At 36.5% G+C, this 27,275-nt stretch overlaps 6 non-coding genes across 6 annotated transcripts; all 6 read left to right on the top strand.

The window, feature by feature from the left end:
• Positions 1-2,543: 2,543 nt before the first annotated feature.
• Positions 2,544-2,734, top strand: LOC135727019 (U2 spliceosomal RNA). Its single transcript, XR_010525103.1, has one exon. It is a non-coding gene; the product is annotated as a U2 spliceosomal RNA (small nuclear RNA).
• A 781-nt stretch (positions 2,735-3,515) lies between these two features.
• LOC135726951 (U1 spliceosomal RNA) lies at positions 3,516-3,680 on the top strand. Its single transcript, XR_010525041.1, has one exon. It is a non-coding gene; the product is annotated as a U1 spliceosomal RNA (small nuclear RNA).
• A 7,232-nt stretch (positions 3,681-10,912) lies between these two features.
• On the top strand, positions 10,913-11,103 carry LOC135727018 (U2 spliceosomal RNA). Its single transcript, XR_010525102.1, has one exon. It is a non-coding gene; the product is annotated as a U2 spliceosomal RNA (small nuclear RNA).
• A 781-nt stretch (positions 11,104-11,884) lies between these two features.
• LOC135726949 (U1 spliceosomal RNA) lies at positions 11,885-12,049 on the top strand. Its single transcript, XR_010525039.1, has one exon. It is a non-coding gene; the product is annotated as a U1 spliceosomal RNA (small nuclear RNA).
• A 12,809-nt stretch (positions 12,050-24,858) lies between these two features.
• Positions 24,859-25,049, top strand: LOC135726993 (U2 spliceosomal RNA). The gene has a single exon (XR_010525078.1). It is a non-coding gene; the product is annotated as a U2 spliceosomal RNA (small nuclear RNA).
• A 783-nt stretch (positions 25,050-25,832) lies between these two features.
• LOC135726948 (U1 spliceosomal RNA) lies at positions 25,833-25,997 on the top strand. The gene has a single exon (XR_010525038.1). It is a non-coding gene; the product is annotated as a U1 spliceosomal RNA (small nuclear RNA).
• Positions 25,998-27,275: the final 1,278 nt, after the last annotated feature.

Below are 27,275 nucleotides of genomic sequence, written 5' to 3'. Positions count from 1 at the left end.
TGTGCAGGGAGTGCATTTATTTGTAAACTTTTGCTAAATCAAAATGGTTTATTTGTATTTGCTTTTTACCTGGGTTTTATCAGGTTCGCAGTCGGGACATTTTTAATCCATAGTGTATGGAGTTATCTAGTAGAAAATGATCTGCTGTTTTTTGGTAGAATGTTGTGTGAGCTAAAGAAACGAGGAATAAAACACACACCGCGATTAAAAAAATCAGATCTCATACTTTGTAATTGAAAATAAATAATAATTAATTTCAAAGAAATAAGAAGTAAAATGTGTAAGTATTCCTCAAAATGTGCTTTGGACTAAGTCTCCCGTCATCACAGCAAACGGGAGCAGACCCGAATAGGTATGTATAGTTATTTTATTAAAAATTCCCAGCCGTCTGTAAATTCATGTTTGAAAGAAAAAAGTAAATGAATATCTTACTTACTGTTTTTGTCTTGTTTTCTAGTGAATATCTGACAATTCTTAAATGGAGATACATTTACTTGGTAAGCAAAGTGGCTTAAGATATTATGTATTGTAATAGAAAATTGTTATAAAAACGTTTTGTTTTTGCTGGGAATTCTTGTATATATTTCACAGCTATATAATTAATTATAATAACGCACTTTTTGTTGATAAACATGTTAAAAAATACATTAACACAGAATAATGTGGCAACAAATCAAATGTGCATTTAAATGCAACAAGCAGAAAATAAATAAATAAAGCAAATGCATGGAAAAGAAACGAGGAATAAAACAAACACCGCGATTAAAAAAATCAGATCGCATACTTTGTAATTGAAAATAAATAATAATTAATTCCAAAGAAATAAGAAGTAAAATGTGTAAGTATTCCTCAAAATGTGCTTTGGACTAAGTCCCCGTCATCACAGCAAACGGGAGCAGACCCGAATAGGTATGTCTAGTTATTTTATTTAAAATTTCCAGCCGTCTGTAAATTCATGTTTGAAAGAAAAAAGTAAATGAATATCTTACTTACTGTTTTTGTCTTGTTTTCTTGTGAATATCTGACAATTCTTAAATGGAGATACATTTACTTGGTAAGCAAAGTGGCTTAAGATATTATGTATTGTAATAGAAAATTGTTATAAAAGCGTTTTGTGTTTGCTGGGAATTCACAGCCATATAATTAATTATAATAACGCACTTTTTGTTTATAAACATGTTAAAAAATACATTAACACAGAATAATGTGGCAACAAATCAAACGTGCATTTAAATGCAACAAGCAAAAATAAATAAATAAAGCAAATGCACGGAAAAGAAACGAGGAATAAAACAAACACCGCGATTAAAAAATCAGATCGTATACTTTGTAATAATTGAAATAAATTATAAAAATCAACAGGTTTATATTTAAAACAAGTAAAAAATATCTGCCAGCGGGGTAAGAAAAATAAACTTAATTCTAGTTTCAACTTAATTCAATAATAAACTCAATTTAGGTTTATTTTTCTTACCCCACTGGCAGATATTTTTACTTGTTTTAAGCCTTAACCTATTACATTTTAGAATTTATTTCAGTAAACAAGACTTAAATTCTAAGCCACTTTGCTTATTAAGTAAATGTATCTTGATTTAAGAATTATTTTTTAACTCGAAAACATGAATAAAATACTAAGTAAACGAACAGATTGGGATGTTCAAAACACTTAAACATTTTTTTTCACTCTACCCTTCATATTACAGCTGTCGAAAAACCACAGCAACGTTGACAGACCTGGAAGCCATGATATATTAGCAGTTTTTAAAATAAGTTAAATCTAGAATCCTTATTGGTTTTAGATACTTAAAAGCAATGAATGATCTTCTTTCTTTTGAATTGATTTGGTATTATGGAGGAGCTCTGTGTCTGGTTATTGAAGATGATTTCGTCTTTGCTCCTATGTTGGCTTATTTTTTGTTATTTCCGTTACTATATATATATATATATTTTTTTTCCCCTTTGTTTTTTCTGATTTGAGGTTATGAAAATGTTTTAATTTGTAATAAAGGTTTTTTGAAAATTCTAAATTCTCTCTCTCTCTCTCATGAGCGTGGATCAGTTCCTGCATCAAGGAAAAAATGCGCATCCTGGTAAATTTCAGAAGTTAGACGACTGAGCTGCAGCGGACAGCGTAAGATTTATGAAAACACATTTGAGAAGAAAGGCAAAGCATGTTTCACAGTTAATCCAAGACCATAATGACAATTTTGCGCTCTGTTTCCCGAAGCTCGTGGAGGCGTGGAGCAGCATACACAGTTAAGGTATGTGCGATCTATCGGCATTACCTTTACGATCGACGTATTGGATCTGCAAGCTGCAAGCAAATTAACTGAAGCTTTACTTCATGTTTCTGTTTGGTTAAGCGATGACTGCTTTTTCCCAACAGTTTGTGTGTGTTTTCTGCATGGGTTTAGAAAACATGAACTTCTGATCTGCTAGCTCAACGTTCTACCTCTGTAACGTATAGAGTTAAATGCCCGCTAGCCTCCACCCCAAAAGCCAGCGCCTTCGCCGGCTCCCCCTTTGGCTGCGTCTATTCCGGTATCGCTTCTCGGCCTTTTGGCTAAGATCAAGTGTAGTATCTGTTCTTATCAGTTTAATGTCTGATACGTCTCCTATCCGGAGACTATATGTTAAATGGATTTTTGACCTTCGGAAATGGAAGCGGAGCTTGCTCCTTCCACTCCATGCATCAACATGGTGTTGCAGTGTTTCCATGAATGGTGCGCTCCCCTTCTCGGGGACAAATAAGTCAAATACAAAAAAATAATTTGCTTCTTTTGTGCGTGAATGACGGTGTTTTTTCTAATAAGTGTGTTTTAAAATTGCTGTGTTTTCGTTGGCTTTATTGGTTTAACGAAAAGCTTGCGTGGAAATGAACACGCTGATAAAGAAATGTTTTTGTAATGTATTTAATTATTTTCTTTACAAGTTTGTGGTGGTGATCCGAGGACGAATTAAACATCCTCGACACAGCTGAAGGTGCAACAAAAGCGAAAGAGGCCGATTGGAATGTTAAAAACACCTGAAAACTTTTTTCACTACCCTTCATACTACAGCTGTCGAAAATCCACAGCAACGTCGACAGACCTGGAAGCATAGCTGTACATGTTTAACTCACAACGACAACGGGTAAGTCATTGAGCCCTGTGTTTTTATTTATCCACGTTCTAAAATTGCTATGCTTTCGTTGTTTCTTGATTGCTCTGTACATTTCTTTGTTTCTATTCCACGTAAAGTTACTTTGTAATAACGAAACCATATATTTGAATGCGCAATTTAAATCCATTTGATTTAAATTGTTTCACATATTTCACTCTACACGGTTCAACCGGGCTGGAAACGGAATAAAAATAGGGTAGATCTCGAAGAATGTTTGGTCTCAGACGTGGCTTCGTGCGCTTTCCACCTGGTCACACACAGTAATGAAATGTTAGTCGGACGGCCTTCGGGGGCGCCGTTGATGTGATCGGTCACAGGAAGATGCGGCCGTCTGGCCTCAAAGGGTGTCGCTCATACTTACCTGGCAGGGGAGACACCATGATCATGAAGGTGGTTCACCCAGGGCGAGGCTCAGCCATTGCACTCCGGTTGTGCTGACCCTTTGCGAATTCCCCAAATGTGGGAATCTCGACTGCAAAATTTCTGATAGTGGGGGACTGCGTTCGCGCTCTCCCCTGACCTATGTGTTAAAAATAGATTCTTTTGTCGTTTTACGTAAAATCCAAGAGACGTCTAACCACGGCCCAAGAATACATTAGTCATCAAAAAAGCGGCTATTCAACGACTACATAATTTCTAATAGACAGCGAATATGTGTCTAGGCTAAAACAAGGCTTAATTTGGGCTGTCAGTGAAAATCTAATAGACGTTTGACCATTCCAAAAGAATAGACTAGCCATTAAATAGAACCACAATCAAACGGCTACATGTCTAAGAGACAGTCAACAAAATAATGCTTAGATGATTCTTTTATTTCCAATATAAGAGGTTCTCGGGAATGGCAATCATCCAAACTAATAAATTATAAAGGCTTTTATAAGAAAATGACAACAGTTAAACAACATAGACAGCGTTGGGCAATACAAAATGCTAATAAATACAAGACAAATTGAAATATTGTACATGCATGTACATTAAACAAGCCAACAAATCTGCCAATGGGCTACGACAATTTTTCTTGAATTAAGTGTTTATATCTAGATTTGTTTCTTACCCCTTTGGCAGATTTATTTGCTTGTTTTAAGCCCAAATTCGCTTAAATTTTGAGTTTTTTTCTCCCTAAAGGCTAGGCTTATTTTCTTAGGGCATTTTGCTCATCAAAAAATGCATCTTATTTTAAGACTTTCTAGATATTTGTACAGTGAAAACAGTTCGAAATAACAAGTAAGAAATGATTTTTTGCAATGTATTCATTCATTCGCTACCCTTCATAATACAGCTGTCGAAAAACCACAGCAACGTCGACAGACCTGGAAGCGTAGCTGTATTTGTTTAACTCACAAAGACAACGGGTAAAGTATTTTCTTGATTACCTAAATGACTTGCCGTAAGAAAATAAGTTTAGGTTTAAGGGGGGGAAATACAGTTTAAAGGGATATTTCAATTCATGATGATAATTCTGTCATCATTTACTCATGCATACAGGCTTACAACAACACGAGGATTAGTTTTTTTCTGAGTAACACAAAAGAAGGTATTTTGAGGAATGATGGTAAACCCACAGCAGATAGTCACCATTGACTTCCATAGTAGGAATAAAAAAAATATGATGGAATTTATTAGGTACCATCAACCGTGTGCTAACCATCACTTTGCAAAATATTTTCTTCATCATTTATCACGATACTTCCAAAATATTTTTTCCTACTAAGTCAATGTTTCATTATTTGCTTTACAAGCTTAAAAATGATGGTGACATGATTCCATGGTAATCACAAACAGTTAAACAAGTAAGATAATCACCATTACTTTTAAAAGCATTTTAAAAATTGCTTGCTTATGCTGGGAGTAAAGGTATTTCACGCAGTGCGCATCCTCTTTAAAAGGTAATGTATGCTTCTTTTAAAGCTGACACATTTGCCACATTAAAATAACAGAAATGTGTACTTTTTAAACTTTTTGGAGCCGGTGTGTCTGTGTTCTTGGGGCACACATCTACATGTAAAAGCAGAATCGCTTATTATTCTTCTCTATTTCTTGTATAGGTCAATTATGAGTGAAGAACCGTTCACCAAATGAAGACCGCAGCCAGGTGACGGGATTCTGTGGTAATCGCAAACAGGTAAACCAGTAAAATAATCATCATTTATTGTTAAAATAATTTTGAAAATTGAAGTTCTGTGTGTTCTTATTGTACTTTATTTATTTCTGCAGGTAAGCACCATACCGTAAGCTTCATTCCCTTTATAACAGGTAAGGTTCATACTGTTTTATTCTTTTGTACTGTTTTATTCGTACTGTTTTAAATCATTCAGTAAATGCAAAGTTAAACTGATGTGTTTTAATCTAGATTTAAAAGTGTCTACTGTTGAAGCACATCTGATCTCTTCTGAAAGCTGATAATAACTAAATGCTGATGCACCTTGTTTTGAGTGAACCCCTGTTTTTTCTAAATGACCTGATCCTATTGCTCCGAGTAATCGGTTTCATATTCGATTAGCATATCTGTCATGTATTTCGGCCTGTAGCCATGAAGTGGTTTTTAAACAAGTAACAGTACTTTTTTAATCCATTGTCCATTGCAATAATCGGCCCTGCTGGTGATGAAAGCATGAACAAGTTTCTCTAAGTCCTGTCTTGAGACAAAACCTCCAATTCTGGCAATATTTCTGAGATGGTAGTAAAAGCAGAATTCCTTATTATTTTTCTCTATCTCAGGCTCTATGGCATATATGTCATGATTTTATTTGTCTATTTATATGTCTATTTACAAGGACTGCCTTGGCCAAACGTTATTGTTAATTAATATTGAAGCAGTTATTTAACATATTTCCTTTGAGTAGTGATTTGTGTAATGATCCATATATCTATTTTTATGTATATTTTTAACTTAGGAATGTGATTTTAAAGCACATATTTGTTATTGTATGACACCTCTCATGTTATGAAAGTAAAAAATAAATGTATTTTCTGATGTCTTGCATTTCTGTTTTTAAACTGTTAATCCTTATCAAGTGCTATACATTAGAAAGTGGATAAATAACAAAAATGTCACTCCTGACAGCTGATAAATTAATCGTTCTTTATAGCACCACTGAGGTGAGCATTTTTCAAGGCAAGATTCTTTATAGAACCGTATAAAAAGGTTCTATATAGTACCAAAAAAACGGGTTCTGCTATGGTTACAAGCTGAAGAACCCTTATTTGGTACTATTTAGGAGCATTTGTCTTTAGAGTGTTGCGTAGGTTCGAAACTTTCAATCTTTAAACCAAAAAAAAGGGTCACACGGTTTTATTTGTGGTGTGGACATGAACACGCTGCAGGCATTGAAATGTAATTTGTAATTTATTGTCTCATTTCATATTTAACAAATAGAAAGCAAAGTGCTATTCAATCAGTTTAACTAAACAACTGGTGTTCCTCAATTTTGGGGCCTATTTTGTTCAGTATATCAGTTTTGTTCAGTTTTGTATGTGCATGCAAAAAGCATTCAGCGAGCAAATTAACTGAAGCTTTACCTTCGTGTTTCTTTTTGTATGAGTGATAACTGTTTCTGTATGTATTTGTATGGTTTTTTTACAAGTATAGAGTGAAATGCACACGGTGAGTAATGAACGCAGACCTTCAGTGCCGGATCTCTGACCCGCTAACCTCCATCCCGACAGCCAGCGCCTTCTCCGGATGCCATTGCGGTATCGCTCCTCGGCTTTTTGGGTAAAATCGAGTGGACACCGGGGACTACACGTTTGAATGGATTTTTGACCTTCGGCTATGGAAGCGAGGCTTGCTCCGTCCACTCCGTGCATCGACTCTGGCGCTTTCCGGGGACAAATAAGGTGAGTTTAAAACCAGAGTTTGCTTCTTTTGTGCGTGGTTGCCAGTTTGTTTGCCAATCCGTGGTCATAATATGTTCCGCTTCGTGGTTTCTCCATCGCTCAGTACTTTTCTGTGTTTCTATTTTACGTAAAGCTAACACCAAAACGATTGTGGAAAGCGCTATATAGATTGTTCTCAAAGAAAAAACGAGAAACAAACCCATGTGAATATGGGTCAAATTATCTAGGCGGAGCACTTCGTTCAAAGAAAAACGCAACAGAATTGTTTGCGTTGAACAAAGACAATGGTGCGTGCAGACATCGAATGTGTATTGTGGATAAAAAATGGCCAGTGGGGTGGGACAATTTTTCTTGAATTAAGTGTTTATGGGAAAAGTTAACGAATTTTTTCTTACCCTGTAGGCAGATTTATTTGCTTGTTTTAAGCATAAAATAACAGGAGAAGAAATTGTGTAGGGGGAGCAGAGGGTTTTTTTTTTCGTTCAAAGAAAAGCAGCGTGGCACGAATGAATGTTTGGCTGAAATGCTATCGTAATTTCCCCCTTAATTTTCCTTACAAACATGAAACCAGAGAGAAGGGCCAGTTGGCATCGAATTGCACCTTGTATTCGGTGATTGATTGAGGAAAAATATGCGTATGTGTATATATACACTTGTTTTGTTGAACAGAGACAATGGCCGCGTGCTCCAGCGTCACCTATATGCCTATTTCACAAAATGGCGCCTTTGACCGGAAGTAAGGAAAACATCGTTCAGGTTGCACCACTACGATGGCCACTCAATATAGTATGGACTGACAGCTGCTTTGTTTTCTCCTACACATGAATTTACTTGTAAAAATAACAATAACAGATATTGTCGATTGGTGTTATATTATTTTTTTAGCATTTCGTATTATCAAAATATATCATATGTTAGACAGCTGTCAATTTTAAATAAAATAACGAGACATACATAACTATTCGTGTCTGCTCCCGTTTATTGTAATGAGTCTGCACATTTGGAGAAATACTTAGACATTTTACTTCTTATTTCTTTAGACTGAATAATTATTTCTTATTAATTCCAAAGTATGAGACCCGATGATCTAATCGTGGTGTATGTGCTATTCCTCGTTTGTTTGCCTGCATCCATTGCTTTACGGCTTGCTTGTTGCGTTGAAATGCACATTTGATTTCTTTACCAGCATTGGATTTAGACCATTCAATGAGAAGAGTTAACAGCGTTTATTATGATTGATAAGCCCTCAACGGAGAATGAAGTCTGCATACATTAAAAGCCTTATTTTGTTTTTATCGTGTGCCTTCCAAAATGTATGCGACGAAACTTAAATCACGCAAAATATGAATGGTAACTAGACGTGCTTGTTGTGTGCAGGGAGTGCATTTATTTGTAAACTTTTGCTAAATCAAAATGGTTTATTTGTATTTGCTTTTTACCTGGGTTTTATCAGGTTCGCAGTCGGGACATTTTTAATCCATAGTGTATGGAGTTATCTAGTAGAAAATGATCTGCTGTTTTTTGGTAGAATGTTGTGTGAGCTAAAGAAACGAGGAATAAAACACACACCGCGATTAAAAAAATCAGATCTCATACTTTGTAATTGAAAATAAATAATAATTAATTTCAAAGAAATAAGAAGTAAAATGTGTAAGTATTCCTCAAAATGTGCTTTGGACTAAGTCTCCCGTCATCACAGCAAACGGGAGCAGACCCGAATAGGTATGTATAGTTATTTTATTAAAAATTCCCAGCCGTCTGTAAATTCATGTTTGAAAGAAAAAAGTAAATGAATATCTTACTTACTGTTTTTGTCTTGTTTTCTAGTGAATATCTGACAATTCTTAAATGGAGATACATTTACTTGGTAAGCAAAGTGGCTTAAGATATTATGTATTGTAATAGAAAATTGTTATAAAAACGTTTTGTTTTTGCTGGGAATTCTTGTATATATTTCACAGCTATATAATTAATTATAATAACGCACTTTTTGTTGATAAACATGTTAAAAAATACATTAACACAGAATAATGTGGCAACAAATCAAATGTGCATTTAAATGCAACAAGCAGAAAATAAATAAATAAAGCAAATGCATGGAAAAGAAACGAGGAATAAAACAAACACCGCGATTAAAAAAATCAGATCGCATACTTTGTAATTGAAAATAAATAATAATTAATTCCAAAGAAATAAGAAGTAAAATGTGTAAGTATTCCTCAAAATGTGCTTTGGACTAAGTCCCCGTCATCACAGCAAACGGGAGCAGACCCGAATAGGTATGTCTAGTTATTTTATTTAAAATTTCCAGCCGTCTGTAAATTCATGTTTGAAAGAAAAAAGTAAATGAATATCTTACTTACTGTTTTTGTCTTGTTTTCTTGTGAATATCTGACAATTCTTAAATGGAGATACATTTACTTGGTAAGCAAAGTGGCTTAAGATATTATGTATTGTAATAGAAAATTGTTATAAAAGCGTTTTGTGTTTGCTGGGAATTCACAGCCATATAATTAATTATAATAACGCACTTTTTGTTTATAAACATGTTAAAAAATACATTAACACAGAATAATGTGGCAACAAATCAAACGTGCATTTAAATGCAACAAGCAAAAATAAATAAATAAAGCAAATGCACGGAAAAGAAACGAGGAATAAAACAAACACCGCGATTAAAAAATCAGATCGTATACTTTGTAATAATTGAAATAAATTATAAAAATCAACAGGTTTATATTTAAAACAAGTAAAAAATATCTGCCAGCGGGGTAAGAAAAATAAACTTAATTCTAGTTTCAACTTAATTCAATAATAAACTCAATTTAGGTTTATTTTTCTTACCCCACTGGCAGATATTTTTACTTGTTTTAAGCCTTAACCTATTACATTTTAGAATTTATTTCAGTAAACAAGACTTAAATTCTAAGCCACTTTGCTTATTAAGTAAATGTATCTTGATTTAAGAATTATTTTTTAACTCGAAAACATGAATAAAATACTAAGTAAACGAACAGATTGGGATGTTCAAAACACTTAAACATTTTTTTTCACTCTACCCTTCATATTACAGCTGTCGAAAAACCACAGCAACGTTGACAGACCTGGAAGCCATGATATATTAGCAGTTTTTAAAATAAGTTAAATCTAGAATCCTTATTGGTTTTAGATACTTAAAAGCAATGAATGATCTTCTTTCTTTTGAATTGATTTGGTATTATGGAGGAGCTCTGTGTCTGGTTATTGAAGATGATTTCGTCTTTGCTCCTATGTTGGCTTATTTTTTGTTATTTCCGTTACTATATATATATATATTTTTTTTTTCCCCTTTGTTTTTTCTGATTTGAGGTTATGAAAATGTTTTAATTTGTAATAAAGGTTTTTTGAAAATTCTAAATTCTCTCTCTCTCTCTCATGAGCGTGGATCAGTTCCTGCATCAAGGAAAAAATGCGCATCCTGGTAAATTTCAGAAGTTAGACGACTGAGCTGCAGCGGACAGCGTAAGATTTATGAAAACACATTTGAGAAGAAAGGCAAAGCATGTTTCACAGTTAATCCAAGACCATAATGACAATTTTGCGCTCTGTTTCCCGAAGCTCGTGGAGGCGTGGAGCAGCATACACAGTTAAGGTATGTGCGATCTATCGGCATTACCTTTACGATCGACGTATTGGATCTGCAAGCTGCAAGCAAATTAACTGAAGCTTTACTTCATGTTTCTGTTTGGTTAAGCGATGACTGCTTTTTCCCAACAGTTTGTGTGTGTTTTCTGCATGGGTTTAGAAAACATGAACTTCTGATCTGCTAGCTCAACGTTCTACCTCTGTAACGTATAGAGTTAAATGCCCGCTAGCCTCCACCCCAAAAGCCAGCGCCTTCGCCGGCTCCCCCTTTGGCTGCGTCTATTCCGGTATCGCTTCTCGGCCTTTTGGCTAAGATCAAGTGTAGTATCTGTTCTTATCAGTTTAATGTCTGATACGTCTCCTATCCGGAGACTATATGTTAAATGGATTTTTGACCTTCGGAAATGGAAGCGGAGCTTGCTCCTTCCACTCCATGCATCAACATGGTGTTGCAGTGTTTCCATGAATGGTGCGCTCCCCTTCTCGGGGACAAATAAGTCAAATACAAAAAAATAATTTGCTTCTTTTGTGCGTGAATGACGGTGTTTTTTCTAATAAGTGTGTTTTAAAATTGCTGTGTTTTCGTTGGCTTTATTGGTTTAACGAAAAGCTTGCGTGGAAATGAACACGCTGATAAAGAAATGTTTTTGTAATGTATTTAATTATTTTCTTTACAAGTTTGTGGTGGTGATCCGAGGACGAATTAAACATCCTCGACACAGCTGAAGGTGCAACAAAAGCGAAAGAGGCCGATTGGAATGTTAAAAACACCTGAAAACTTTTTTCACTACCCTTCATACTACAGCTGTCGAAAATCCACAGCAACGTCGACAGACCTGGAAGCATAGCTGTACATGTTTAACTCACAACGACAACGGGTAAGTCATTGAGCCCTGTGTTTTTATTTATCCACGTTCTAAAATTGCTATGCTTTCGTTGTTTCTTGATTGCTCTGTACATTTCTTTGTTTCTATTCCACGTAAAGTTACTTTGTAATAACGAAACCATATATTTGAATGCGCAATTTAAATCCATTTGATTTAAATTGTTTCACATATTTCACTCTACACGGTTCAACCGGGCTGGAAACGGAATAAAAATAGGGTAGATCTCGAAGAATGTTTGGTCTCAGACGTGGCTTCGTGCGCTTTCCACCTGGTCACACACAGTAATGAAATGTTAGTCGGACGGCCTTCGGGGGCGCCGTTGATGTGATCGGTCACAGGAAGATGCGGCCGTCTGGCCTCAAAGGGTGTCGCTCATACTTACCTGGCAGGGGAGACACCATGATCATGAAGGTGGTTCACCCAGGGCGAGGCTCAGCCATTGCACTCCGGTTGTGCTGACCCTTTGCGAATTCCCCAAATGTGGGAATCTCGACTGCAAAATTTCTGATAGTGGGGGACTGCGTTCGCGCTCTCCCCTGACCTATGTGTTAAAAATAGATTCTTTTGTCGTTTTACGTAAAATCCAAGAGACGTCTAACCACGGCCCAAGAATACATTAGTCATCAAAAAAGCGGCTATTCAACGACTACATAATTTCTAATAGACAGCGAATATGTGTCTAGGCTAAAACAAGGCTTAATTTGGGCTGTCAGTGAAAATCTAATAGACGTTTGACCATTCCAAAAGAATAGACTAGCCATTAAATAGAACCACAATCAAACGGCTACATGTCTAAGAGACAGTCAACAAAATAATGCTTAGATGATTCTTTTATTTCCAATATAAGAGGTTCTCGGGAATGGCAATCATCCAAACTAATAAATTATAAAGGCTTTTATAAGAAAATGACAACAGTTAAACAACATAGACAGCGTTGGGCAATACAAAATGCTAATAAATACAAGACAAATTGAAATATTGTACATGCATGTACATTAAACAAGCCAACAAATCTGCCAATGGGCTACGACAATTTTTCTTGAATTAAGTGTTTATATCTAGATTTGTTTCTTACCCCTTTGGCAGATTTATTTGCTTGTTTTAAGCCCAAATTCGCTTAAATTTTGAGTTTTTTTCTCCCTAAAGGCTAGGCTTATTTTCTTAGGGCATTTTGCTCATCAAAAAATGCATCTTATTTTAAGACTTTCTAGATATTTGTACAGTGAAAACAGTTCGAAATAACAAGTAAGAAATGATTTTTTGCAATGTATTCATTCATTCGCTACCCTTCATAATACAGCTGTCGAAAAACCACAGCAACGTCGACAGACCTGGAAGCGTAGCTGTATTTGTTTAACTCACAAAGACAACGGGTAAAGTATTTTCTTGATTACCTAAATGACTTGCCGTAAGAAAATAAGTTTAGGTTTAAGGGGGGGAAATACAGTTTAAAGGGATATTTCAATTCATGATGATAATTCTGTCATCATTTACTCATGCATACAGGCTTACAACAACACGAGGATTAGTTTTTTTCTGAGTAACACAAAAGAAGGTATTTTGAGGAATGATGGTAAACCCACAGCAGATAGTCACCATTGACTTCCATAGTAGGAATAAAAAAAATATGATGGAATTTATTAGGTACCATCAACCGTGTGCTAACCATCACTTTGCAAAATATTTTCTTCATCATTTATCACGATACTTCCAAAATATTTTTTCCTACTAAGTCAATGTTTCATTATTTGCTTTACAAGCTTAAAAATGATGGTGACATGATTCCATGGTAATCACAAACAGTTAAACAAGTAAGATAATCACCATTACTTTTAAAAGCATTTTGAAAATTGCTTGCTTATGCTGGGAGTAAAGGTATTTCACGCAGTGCGCATCCTCTTTAAAAGGTAATGTATGCTTCTTTTAAAGCTGACACATTTGCCACATTAAAATAACAGAAATGTGTACTTTTTAAACTTTTTGGAGCCGGTGTGTCTGTGTTCTTGGGGCACACATCTACATGTAAAAGCAGAATCGCTTATTATTCTTCTCTATTTCTTGTATAGGTCAATTATGAGTGAAGAACCGTTCACCAAATGAAGACCGCAGCCAGGTGACGGGATTCTGTGGTAATCGCAAACAGGTAAACCAGTAAAATAATCATCATTTATTGTTAAAATAATTTTGAAAATTGAAGTTCTGTGTGTTCTTATTGTACTTTATTTATTTCTGCAGGTAAGCACCATACCGTAAGCTTCATTCCCTTTATAACAGGTAAGGTTCATACTGTTTTATTCTTTTGTACTGTTTTATTCGTACTGTTTTAAATCATTCAGTAAATGCAAAGTTAAACTGATGTGTTTTTAATCTAGATTTAAAAGTGTCTACTGTTGAAGCACATCTGATCTCTTCTGAAAGCTGATAATAACTAAATGCTGATGCACCTTGTTTTGAGTGAACCCCTGTTTTTTCTAAATGACCTGATCCTATTGCTCCGAGTAATCGGTTTCATATTCGATTAGCATATCTGTCATGTATTTCGGCCTGTAGCCATGAAGTGGTTTTTAAACAAGTAACAGTACTTTTTTAATCCATTGTCCATTGCAATAATCGGCCCTGCTGGTGATGAAAGCATGAACAAGTTTCTCTAAGTCCTGTCTTGAGACAAAACCTCCAATTCTGGCAATATTTCTGAGATGGTAGTAAAAGCAGAATTCCTTATTATTTTTCTCTATCTCAGGCTCTATGGCATATATGTCATGATTTTATTTGTCTATTTATATGTCTATTTACAAGGACTGCCTTGGCCAAACGTTATTGTTAATTAATATTGAAGCAGTTATTTAACATATTTCCTTTGAGTAGTGATTTGTGTAATGATCCATATATCTATTTTTATGTATATTTTTAACTTAGGAATGTGATTTTAAAGCACATATTTGTTATTGTATGACACCTCTCATGTTATGAAAGTAAAAAATAAATGTATTTTCTGATGTCTTGCATTTCTGTTTTTAAACTGTTAATCCTTATCAAGTGCTATACATTAGAAAGTGGATAAATAACAAAAATGTCACTCCTGACAGCTGATAAATTAATCGTTCTTTATAGCACCACTGAGGTGAGCATTTTTCAAGGCAAGATTCTTTATAGAACCGTATAAAAAGGTTCTATATAGTACCAAAAAAACGGGTTCTGCTATGGTTACAAGCTGAAGAACCCTTATTTGGTACTATTTAGGAGCATTTGTCTTTAGAGTGTTGCGTAGGTTCGAAACTTTCAATCTTTAAACCAAAAAAAAGGGTCACACGGTTTTATTTGTGGTGTGGACATGAACACGCTGCAGGCATTGAAATGTAATTTGTAATTTATTGTCTCATTTCATATTTAACAAATAGAAAGCAAAGTGCTATTCAATCAGTTTAACTAAACAACTGGTGTTCCTCAATTTTGGGGCCTATTTTGTTCAGTATATCAGTTTTGTTCAGTTTTGTATGTGCATGCAAAAAGCATTCAGCGAGCAAATTAACTGAAGCTTTACCTTCGTGTTTCTTTTTGTATGAGTGATAACTGTTTCTGTATGTATTTGTATGGTTTTTTTACAAGTATAGAGTGAAATGCACACGGTGAGTAATGAACGCAGACCTTCAGTGCCGGATCTCTGACCCGCTAACCTCCATCCCGACAGCCAGCGCCTTCTCCGGATGCCATTGCGGTATCGCTCCTCGGCTTTTTGGGTAAAATCGAGTGGACACCGGGGACTACACGTTTGAATGGATTTTTGACCTTCGGCTATGGAAGCGAGGCTTGCTCCGTCCACTCCGTGCATCGACTCTGGCGCTTTCCGGGGACAAATAAGGTGAGTTTAAAACCAGAGTTTGCTTCTTTTGTGCGTGGTTGCCAGTTTGTTTGCCAATCCGTGGTCATAATATGTTCCGCTTCGTGGTTTCTCCATCGCTCAGTACTTTTCTGTGTTTCTATTTTACGTAAAGCTAACACCAAAACGATTGTGGAAAGCGCTATATAGATTGTTCTCAAAGAAAAAACGAGAAACAAACCCATGTGAATATGGGTCAAATTATCTAGGCGGAGCACTTCGTTCAAAGAAAAACGCAACAGAATTGTTTGCGTTGAACAAAGACAATGGTGCGTGCAGACATCGAATGTGTATTGTGGATAAAAAATGGCCAGTGGGGTGGGACAATTTTTCTTGAATTAAGTGTTTATGGGAAAAGTTAACGAATTTTTTCTTACCCTGTAGGCAGATTTATTTGCTTGTTTTAAGCATAAAATAACAGGAGAAGAAATTGTGTAGGGGGAGCAGAGGGTTTTTTTTTTTCGTTCAAAGAAAAGCAGCGTGGCACGAATGAATGTTTGGCTGAAATGCTATCGTAATTTCCCCCTTAATTTTCCTTACAAACATGAAACCAGAGAGAAGGGCCAGTTGGCATCGAATTGCACCTTGTATTCGGTGATTGATTGAGGAAAAATATGCGTATGTGTATATATACACTTGTTTTGTTGAACAGAGACAATGGCCGCGTGCTCCAGCGTCACCTATATGCCTATTTCACAAAATGGCGCCTTTGACCGGAAGTAAGGAAAACATCGTTCAGGTTGCACCACTACGATGGCCACTCAATATAGTATGGACTGACAGCTGCTTTGTTTTCTCCTACACATGAATTTACTTGTAAAAATAACAATAACAGATATTGTCGATTGGTGTTATATTATTTTTTTAGCATTTCGTATTATCAAAATATATCATATGTTAGACAGCTGTCAATTTTAAATAAAATAACGAGACATACATAACTATTCGTGTCTGCTCCCGTTTATTGTAATGAGTCTGCACATTTGGAGAAATACTTAGACATTTTACTTCTTATTTCTTTAGACTGAATAATTATTTCTTATTAATTCCAAAGTATGAGACCCGATGATCTAATCGTGGTGTATGTGCTATTCCTCGTTTGTTTGCCTGCATCCATTGCTTTACGGCTTGCTTGTTGCGTTGAAATGCACATTTGATTTCTTTACCAGCATTGGATTTAGACCATTCAATGAGAAGAGTTAACAGCGTTTATTATGATTGATAAGCCCTCAACGGAGAATGAAGTCTGCATACATTAAAAGCCTTATTTTGTTTTTATCGTGTGCCTTCCAAAATGTATGTGTGACAACCACAAAAGTGTTGTATTTGTGTTTTTAAGAATATTCAATTATTGTCTTTTATTTGAAAACAATTTATTGTATTTCTTTTAAAGAAAGAAATTATAGTTATCCAAAGGGATCTATTTTTATGTGACTTTTCCTGTTTTAAAGTTAATTGAGTAGTGTTTGCTCCAGGCCAGCAGGGGGCAGTGTCGGGTGACAGGTTTACTGTAGCTGCGTGAGTTGTGAGTTTCTCATTACTGCAGAGAGCTCAAACCTGAACGCTGTCTCCTCGTTTCTCTCCTGTTTTACAGGTGGGTAAATGTACAAAAACACATCAGGTGTAGAATTTGGTCATGCAGAAATGCAAATGGGATAAGGGTGGACTGTTTTAGTGAAATAATTTTCATCAGAGTCTGTTAATGATTTTGTTTATAATGAGTTTGAAACGAGTCAGTTCAAAACACACACTTTCTCATGTACATAAAGCATATGATGATGTTTTTTGAGCTTGTAAGGTTAACAGATATGGTTAACTCACTGTTTGTTAGTTTTTCACCATTGGCTTAAAATGTTTTTGTTTAATAAGTCTATACAAAAATGTTTACAGTTTAAAATGAAGTTTAAAGTTACCATTTTATTCACTTTATTAGTTTTGAGCATGATTTTGCAGTACTATATTAACATGATACTGATAAAATACTGTGAGTGAAAGATTCCAAGTATCTTTAAAAATAGCTGGTGGATATTACCATTGTCTTTGCATTTCATTTTGATAAATAGAGTAAAATACAAGCACAAAGAGTAAGTAAACATGTATTTGGGGCAAATAGATTTATTTTATTATGGATTTTGTAATGACATAGAAACTGAAAATTCATTGTTATGTTAAAGAGACACTGAACATGTAATATGTGAAACAAAAATGACTCTTAACAATAGAGGTGTTTTGCTGAAGGAAATTCAAAAAATAAATTACTGCAGAGAGCTCAAACCTGAACGCTGTCTCCTCGTTTCTCTCCTGTTTTACAGGAATTAATCTGTGTTTTACAGTGCCGTTGCTACGGTACCTGTTACAGATTTTTGGTGGCCAGTACGGGGAACGGCAGCATATGCGTAGGCTACAAGCACAATCAGAATCAGCAGTGTAATGTTCCAGGAGCTGACGCCTCTTCCCGTCTTGAAGTTAAAGGAAGATTGGGTGTTACATGTGTGAGGCCAGTGTTTCACCTCATCTCTGGATCGTGAAGATACAACCTACCTCAACCATCCACCATCTCAGATGCACAGGCCCTGTCTTCACCAGACCAATTGCCTGTGAGGTTACGACGGTGCTGCACACGTGGAAGACTAAGGGCTACTGGTGAAAGTGCTACCTGGGAGAGCAACCAACTGTGAGGAGAAGGGAAAAGCAGTCATGGCAGACGCTGAGAGAAAAGGCTTGGTGTGGAGCATCAAGAAGAGTCTACTCATGCTGACGGCCAATGAACTTTTCCAACTAGCCCAGAGTGTTGGTCCTGTGCCAGGGAAGGATTCATCTAAGCTTCAGATTGGTGAAGAGGAGGGCTGCTTTGAGTACATTCTAGCTTTTATGAACAGTGACACTTTGTTGGAATCTGAGGATTCAGGTATGGCCGTGTTGTTAGAGCTTAATGATACTGTAAATAATGTCATTGAGGTTCGTTTTGCTCAACCAAAAGCAGGTGCAGGGGATTATGTGCACAACATAATGTCAACCACCCCAGTACTGGGTGAGGATATGACAGTAGGTCAGCCAGAGACAGCTACTGATAACCTGACAACTGCTAACGTGACAGCCATTGGTTCTAATACTAATACTACCCACACAGCTGCGGTTAGCGTAGCAACTGCTTCACCAATCACTAATCCCCTTCTCACACATACTGATGTCAAAACTACACAGAACACTGACACAGAGTTACAGAGAATGCTTTCTAGCTACGCTGAGCTTAGCAACAAAGTCCTACAATACATAAACAACCCCACATCATCACCTACGCTCACACCTACACCAGTACAATCTACACTACAATATAACAACACTCACAAACCTGAACAACATCCACAAGGAAGACATGATCGAGTCGTCCCCCTTCGAGACCTTTCACTGCTTCGTCGTGAGTTCAAGATTCAAGGTGGACAGATTGGTGATCAGAGCTCAGATTTAAGCTACAATAGCATATGCAGACAAATCGATGAAGGTGTTAAAGAACGATTCAGTGAGACTGAGATACTTAGAGGCGTTCTCAGAGTCATTAAATCTGGAAACTTTAAAGACATGCTAATGCACAAGGATGATTTAACAATAGACGAGCTGAAAGGCTTTCTGCAGTCCCATTTAGGTGGGCGAAGCAACACAGAACTCTTCCAAGAGCTTATGTGCACAAAACAAAACGACGGTGAAACTCCGCAACAGTTCTTATACCGTGTAATAGGTCTCAAACAAAAGATCCTGTTTGCTTCAAAATACGCTGACACAGAAGTGAAATACAATGCAAACACAGTTCAAGACATTTTCCTACACGCCATATATCAGGGCCTCAGCCATAAGCATAATGACATACGTCGAGAACTTAAACCATTCCTCTCAGATAGCAGTGTGACTGACGAGACAATTCTAAAACAAATGATGAAGATAACAAATACTGAGAATGAGAGACAGAGACGTCTGGGGTCAGCTGTGAAGCAAAAACAAGTAAGCGTGCATAGCACAGAGCTTGAAGTTGCAGCAGTACAAAGCAGCAGCACAAAGAAAGACGGACAAGATAAACAGCCAAAGGCTGATGCACTCCAACAGTTAACTGAGAAAGTAGAGGAGTTAATGAATAAAGTTGAACTGCTGCAACGGCCACAGTGGATTCAAAACCCAGAATCTTGCCATCATTGCCAAGTCAAAGTGGATCAAAAGAAAGCCAGATCAAATAGCTGTGCTAATTGCCTTGAACAGAATCGGCCAGGGTGCACTCATTGTTTTTACTGTGGTGAAGACGGCCACAGAGCAGTAGGCTGTTTGAAGAAGCCCAAGCGTTCGGAAAACTGGAGCCGGTCCCTGCCACGGGACAAGTAGTGACCGGGCTCCACGTTCAGTCCCACAGTGCTGAGTCTAACGTATGGGGCTCTGCTAATCATACAAAGACAAGTCTAGCTAATCAGAGCTCAAAAGGAAACAATGAACAAGTCAATCTCCAATCCCCCCTTTCCCTACCGACCCAAACAAGTAGGCGCCTGGCCAAGTTTATAGGGGCCAAAGCCCTTGCGCTAAGTGACCTTAATGGCTTGACAGTCAACGCCTTACTAGACACTGGAGCTCAGGTGAGCATGATTGACAAAAGCTGGAAAGAGAAATATCTACCAGACGCACCCATTAGGCCACTCAGTGAAATATTTGATGAGAGAGAAGAGCTGGAAGTGCACGCTGTAAATGGAGAAATCCTCCCTTTTGATGGCTGGGTCCTCATTGCAGTCCGCTTCAGTGGAAATGGTGCTTTTAGCCAGTCTATCATGGTGCCTTTCCTCATCTGTAACATCCCGCTGGCACAGCCACTACTTGGATTTAATGTGTTAGAGGAAGTGATTCAAAATCGGCCAGCAGAACTTGTTCCAGCTCTCACCACGCTCCTTTCTGATGCAATATCTGTCCCTGCTGATAAAGTTGAGCTGCTGGTGAACTTTATTCAGGCTGACAAACCCTCCATGTACCAGAGAGTGTTAAGAACTGGGAATTATGACACTGTTTTCCCAGCTGGCCAAGTAGCCTGGGTTAAGTGCCAGATCCCATCCGCGGTAGCTCAGTCAGACCCTCTCCTCTTGTTTGAACCTGATGGAAACAGTGCACACCTCTCAGAGCTTGAGATTGAGGAGGGCCTACTAGAAATACAGACTGCAAAGAGACCTTATGTCATTATACCAGTGAGAAATAACACTAAACATTCAGTAACTATTCCAAGGAAGACAACCCTTGGCAGCGTCCAGACTGTGGCTAGGGTGATTGAGGCCGATCCACTAGAGAGTTCTAGGCCCAGAGGAGTAGTAGTTACCGCAGCCACAACACCAGCTGCTCAAACTGCTTCAGCCTTGTGGCATCCCCCTGTGGACCTCAGCCACCTTAGTGATGAGGAACAGGCTCCAGCCAATCCGGTGCCAGACAACCAGGCCGAGGTCAGGAGGTCAAGTCGGGACAGACGACCTAGACAGATTTTTACATATGAGAACCTGGGTCAGCCTTCACTGACAACACAAGCCACAGTTAATATGGCAAACACACACTTACAATCCCCTACTTACACTACAACTCATACCACCCAACCCATGCACTCTCTTATCCCCTACCCAACACCAACCTATCCACTAAACTCATATTCTACCATTTACCCACTATTTACATACATGCCTTACCACCTAACATCACCACCATACCTATTACCAGTTCCTGTTGCCTGTTAAAAGAAAAAAGAGAGTTTTAGTTAAAAGATGAGCAGAAATGGTGGGACCCATTTCTTTTTGCCGGGGAGTGTGTGACAACCACAAAAGTGTTGTATTTGTGTTTTTAAGAATATTCAATTATTGTCTTTTATTTGAAAACAATTTATTGTATTTCTTTTAAAGAAAGAAATTATAGTTATCCAAAGGGATCTATTTTTATGTGACTTTTCCTGTTTTAAAGTTAATTGAGTAGTGTTTGCTCCAGGCCAGCAGGGGGCAGTGTCGGGTGACAGGTTTACTGTAGCTGCGTGAGTTGTGAGTTTCTTATTACTGCAGAGAGCTCAAACCTGAACGCTGTCTCCTCGTTTCTCTCCTGTTTTACAGGTGGGTAAATGTACAAAAACACATCAGGTGTAGAATTTGGTCATGCAGAAATGCAAATGGGATAAGGGTGGACTGTTTTAGTGAAATAATTTTCATCAGAGTCTGTTAATGATTTTGTTTATAATGAGTTTGAAACGAGTCAGTTCAAAACACACACTTTCTCATGTACATAAAGCATATGATGATGTTTTTTGAGCTTGTAAGGTTAACAGATATGGTTAACTCACTGTTTGTTAGTTTTTCACCATTGGCTTAAAATGTTTTTGTTTAATAAGTCTATACAAAAATGTTTACAGTTTAAAATGAAGTTTAAAGTTACCCTTTTATTCACTTTATTAGTTTTGAGCATGATTTTGCAGTACTATATTAACATGATACTGATAAAATACTGTGAGTGAAAGATTCCAAGTATCTTTAAAAATAGCTGGTGGATATTACCATTGTCTTTGCATTTCATTTTGATAAATAGAGTAAAATACAAGCACAAAGAGTAAGTAAACATGTATTTGGGGCAAATAGATTTATTTTATTATGGATTTTGTAATGACATAGAAACTGAAAATTCATTGTTATGTTAAAGAGACACTGAACATGTAATATGTGAAACAAAAATGACTCTTAACAATAGAGGTGTTTTGCTGAAGGAAATTCAAAAAATAAATTACTGCAGAGAGCTCAAACCTGAACGCTGTCTCCTCGTTTCTCTCCTGTTTTACAGGAATTAATCTGTGTTTTACAGTGCCGTTGCTACGGTACCTGTTACAGATGCGACGAAACTTAAATCACGCAAAATATGAATGGTAACTAGACGTGCTTGTTGTGTGCAGGGAGTGCATTTATTTGTAAACTTTTGCTAAATCAAAATGGTTTATTTGTATTTGCTTTTTACCTGGGTTTTATCAGGTTCGCAGTCGGGACATTTTTAATCCATAGTGTATGGAGTTATCTAGTAGAAAATGATCTGCTGTTTTTTGGTAGAATGTTGTGTGAGCTAAAGAAACGAGGAATAAAACACACACCGCGATTAAAAAAATCAGATCTCATACTTTGTAATTGAAAATAAATAATAATTAATTTCAAAGAAATAAGAAGTAAAATGTGTAAGTATTCCTCAAAATGTGCTTTGGACTAAGTCTCCCGTCATCACAGCAAACGGGAGCAGACCCGAATAGGTATGTATAGTTATTTTATTAAAAATTCCCAGCCGTCTGTAAATTCATGTTTGAAAGAAAAAAGTAAATGAATATCTTACTTACTGTTTTTGTCTTGTTTTCTAGTGAATATCTGACAATTCTTAAATGGAGATACATTTACTTGGTAAGCAAAGTGGCTTAAGATATTATGTATTGTAATAGAAAATTGTTATAAAAACGTTTTGTTTTTGCTGGGAATTCTTGTATATATTTCACAGCTATATAATTAATTATAATAACGCACTTTTTGTTGATAAACATGTTAAAAAATACATTAACACAGAATAATGTGGCAACAAATCAAATGTGCATTTAAATGCAACAAGCAGAAAATAAATAAATAAAGCAAATGCATGGAAAAGAAACGAGGAATAAAACAAACACCGCGATTAAAAAAATCAGATCGCATACTTTGTAATTGAAAATAAATAATAATTAATTCCAAAGAAATAAGAAGTAAAATGTGTAAGTATTCCTCAAAATGTGCTTTGGACTAAGTCCCCGTCATCACAGCAAACGGGAGCAGACCCGAATAGGTATGTCTAGTTATTTTATTTAAAATTTCCAGCCGTCTGTAAATTCATGTTTGAAAGAAAAAAGTAAATGAATATCTTACTTACTGTTTTTGTCTTGTTTTCTTGTGAATATCTGACAATTCTTAAATGGAGATACATTTACTTGGTAAGCAAAGTGGCTTAAGATATTATGTATTGTAATAGAAAATTGTTATAAAAGCGTTTTGTGTTTGCTGGGAATTCACAGCCATATAATTAATTATAATAACGCACTTTTTGTTTATAAACATGTTAAAAAATACATTAACACAGAATAATGTGGCAACAAATCAAACGTGCATTTAAATGCAACAAGCAAAAATAAATAAATAAAGCAAATGCACGGAAAAGAAACGAGGAATAAAACAAACACCGCGATTAAAAAATCAGATCGTATACTTTGTAATAATTGAAATAAATTATAAAAATCAACAGGTTTATATTTAAAACAAGTAAAAAATATCTGCCAGCGGGGTAAGAAAAATAAACTTAATTCTAGTTTCAACTTAATTCAATAATAAACTCAATTTAGGTTTATTTTTCTTACCCCACTGGCAGATATTTTTACTTGTTTTAAGCCTTAACCTATTACATTTTAGAATTTATTTCAGTAAACAAGACTTAAATTCTAAGCCACTTTGCTTATTAAGTAAATGTATCTTGATTTAAGAATTATTTTTTTAACTCGAAAACATGAATAAAATACTAAGTAAACGAACAGATTGGGATGTTCAAAACACTTAAACATTTTTTTTCACTCTACCCTTCATATTACAGCTGTCGAAAAACCACAGCAACGTTGACAGACCTGGAAGCCATGATATATTAGCAGTTTTTAAAACAAGTTAAATCTAGAATCCTTATTGGTTTTAGATACTTAAAAGCAATGAATGATCTTCTTTCTTTTGAATTGATTTGGTATTATGGAGGAGCTCTGTGTCTGGTTATTGAAGATGATTTCGTCTTTGCTCCTATGTTGGCTTATTTTTTGTTATTTCCGTTACTATATATATATATATATATTTTTTCCCCTTTGTTTTTTCTGATTTGAGGTTATGAAAATGTTTTAATTTGTAATAAAGGTTTTTTGAAAATTCTAAATTCTCTCTCTCTCTCTCATGAGCGTGGATCAGTTCCTGCATCAAGGAAAAAATGCGCATCCTGGTAAATTTCAGAAGTTAGACGACTGAGCTGCAGCGGACAGCGTAAGATTTATGAAAACACATTTGAGAAGAAAGGCAAAGCATGTTTCACAGTTAATCCAAGACCATAATGACAATTTTGCGCTCTGTTTCCCGAAGCTCGTGGAGGCGTGGAGCAGCATACACAGTTAAGGTATGTGCGATCTACCGGCATTACCTTTACGATCGACGTATTGGATCTGCAAGCTGCAAGCAAATTAACTGAAGCTTTACTTCATGTTTCTGTTTGGTTAAGCGATGACTGCTTTTTCCCAACAGTTTGTGTGTGTTTTCTGCATGGGTTTAGAAAACATGAACTTCTGATCTGCTAGCTCAACGTTCTACCTCTGTAACGTATAGAGTTAAATGCCCGCTAGCCTCCACCCCAAAAGCCAGCGCCTTCGCCGGCTCCCCCTTTGGCTGCGTCTATTCCGGTATCGCTTCTCGGCCTTTTGGCTAAGATCAAGTGTAGTATCTGTTCTTATCAGTTTAATGTCTGATACGTCTCCTATCCGGAGACTATATGTTAAATGGATTTTTGACCTTCGGAAATGGAAGCGGAGCTTGCTCCTTCCACTCCATGCATCAACATGGTATTGCAGTGTTTCCATGAATGGTGCGCTCCCCTTCTCGGGGACAAATAAGTCAAATACAAAAAAAGAATTTGCTTCTTTTGTGCGTGAATGACGGTGTTTTTTCTAATACGTGTGTTTCTTTAAATTGCTGTGTTTTCGTTGGCTTTATTGGTTTAACGAAAAGCTTGCGTGGAAATGAACACGCTGATAAAGAAATGTTTTTGTAATGTATTTAATTATTTTCTTTACAAGTTTGTGGTGGTGATCCGAGGACGAATTAAACATCCTCGACACAGCTGAAGGTGCAACAAAAGCGAAAGAGGCCGATTGGAATGTTAAAAACACCTGAAAACTTTTTTCACTACCCTTCATACTACAGCTGTCGAAAATCCACAGCAACGTCGACAGACCTGGAAGCATAGCTGTACTTGTTTAACTCACAACGACAACGGGTAAGTCATTGAGCCCTGTGTTTTTATTTATCCACGTTCTAAAATTGCTATGCTTTCGTTGTTTCTTGATTGCTCTGTACATTTCTTTGTTTCTATTCCACGTAAAGTTACTTTGTAATAACGAAACCATATATTTGAATGCGCAATTTAAATCCATTTGATTTAAATTGTTTCACATATTTCACTCTACACGGTTCAACCGGGCTGGAAACGGAATAAAAATAGGGTAGATCTCGAAGAATGTTTGGTCTCAGACGTGGCTTCGTGCGCTTTCCACCTGGTCACACACAGTAATGAAATGTTAGTCGGACGGCCTTCGGGGGCGCCGTTGATGTGATCGGTCACAGGAAGATGCGGCCGTCTGGCCTCAAAGGGTGTCGCTCATACTTACCTGGCAGGGGAGACACCATGATCATGAAGGTGGTTCACCCAGGGCGAGGCTCAGCCATTGCACTCCGGTTGTGCTGACCCTTTGCGAATTCCCCAAATGTGGGAATCTCGACTGCAAAATTTCTGATAGTGGGGGACTGCGTTCGCGCTCTCCCCTGACCTATGTGTTAAAAATAGATTCTTTTGTCGTTTTACGTAAAATCCAAGAGACGTCTAACCACGGCCCAAGAATACATTAGTCATCAAAAAAGCGGCTATTCAACGACTACATAATTTCTAATAGACAGCGAATATGTGTCTAGGCTAAAACAAGGCTTAATTTGGGCTGTCAGTGAAAATCTAATAGACGTTTGACCATTCCAAAAGAATAGACTAGCCATTAAATAGAACCACAATCAAACGGCTACATGTCTAAGAGACAGTCAACAAAATAATGCTTAGATGATTCTTTTATTTCCAATATAAGAGGTTCTCGGGAATGGCAATCATCCAAACTAATAAATTATAAAGGCTTTTATAAGAAAATGACAACAGTTAAACAACATAGACAGCGTTGGGCAATACAAAATGCTAATAAATACAAGACAAATTGAAATATTGTACATGCATGTACATTAAACAAGCCAACAAATCTGCCAATGGGCTACGACAATTTTTCTTGAATTAAGTGTTTATATCTAGATTTGTTTCTTACCCCTTTGGCAGATTTATTTGCTTGTTTTAAGCCCAAATTCGCTTAAATTTTGAGTTTTTTTCTCCCTAAAGGCTAGGCTTATTTTCTTAGGGCATTTTGCTCATCAAAAAATGCATCTTATTTTAAGACTTTCTAGATATTTGTACAGTGAAAACAGTTCGAAATAACAAGTAAGAAATGATTTTTTGCAATGTATTCATTCATTCGCTACCCTTCATAATACAGCTGTCGAAAAACCACAGCAACGTCGACAGACCTGGAAGCGTAGCTGTATTTGTTTAACTCACAAAGACAACGGGTAAAGTATTTTCTTGATTACCTAAATGACTTGCCGTAAGAAAATAAGTTTAGGTTTAAGGGGGGGAAATACAGTTTAAAGGGATATTTCAATTTATGATGATAATTCTGTCATCATTTACTCATGCATACAGGCTTACAACAACACGAGGATTAGTTTTTTTCTGAGTAACACAAAAGAAGGTATTTTGAGGAATGATGGTAAACCCACAGCAGATAGTCACCATTGACTTCCATAGTAGGAATAAAAAAAATATGATGGAATTTATTAGGTACCATCAACCGTGTGCTAACCATCACTTTGCAAAATATTTTCTTCATCATTTATCACGCTACTTCCAAAATATTTTTTCCTACTAAGTCAATGTTTCATTATTTGCTTTACAAGCTTAAAAATGATGGTGACATGATTCCATGGTAATCACAAACAGTTAAACAAGTAAGA

The sequence above is a fragment of the Paramisgurnus dabryanus genome, chromosome 9 (assembly GCF_030506205.2).
Source record: "Paramisgurnus dabryanus chromosome 9, PD_genome_1.1, whole genome shotgun sequence".
Lineage (NCBI taxonomy): Eukaryota > Metazoa > Chordata > Actinopteri > Cypriniformes > Cobitidae > Paramisgurnus > Paramisgurnus dabryanus.
The sequence above is the reverse complement of the archived record's forward strand: the minus strand, read 5'-3'. Positions and strand labels throughout refer to the sequence as shown.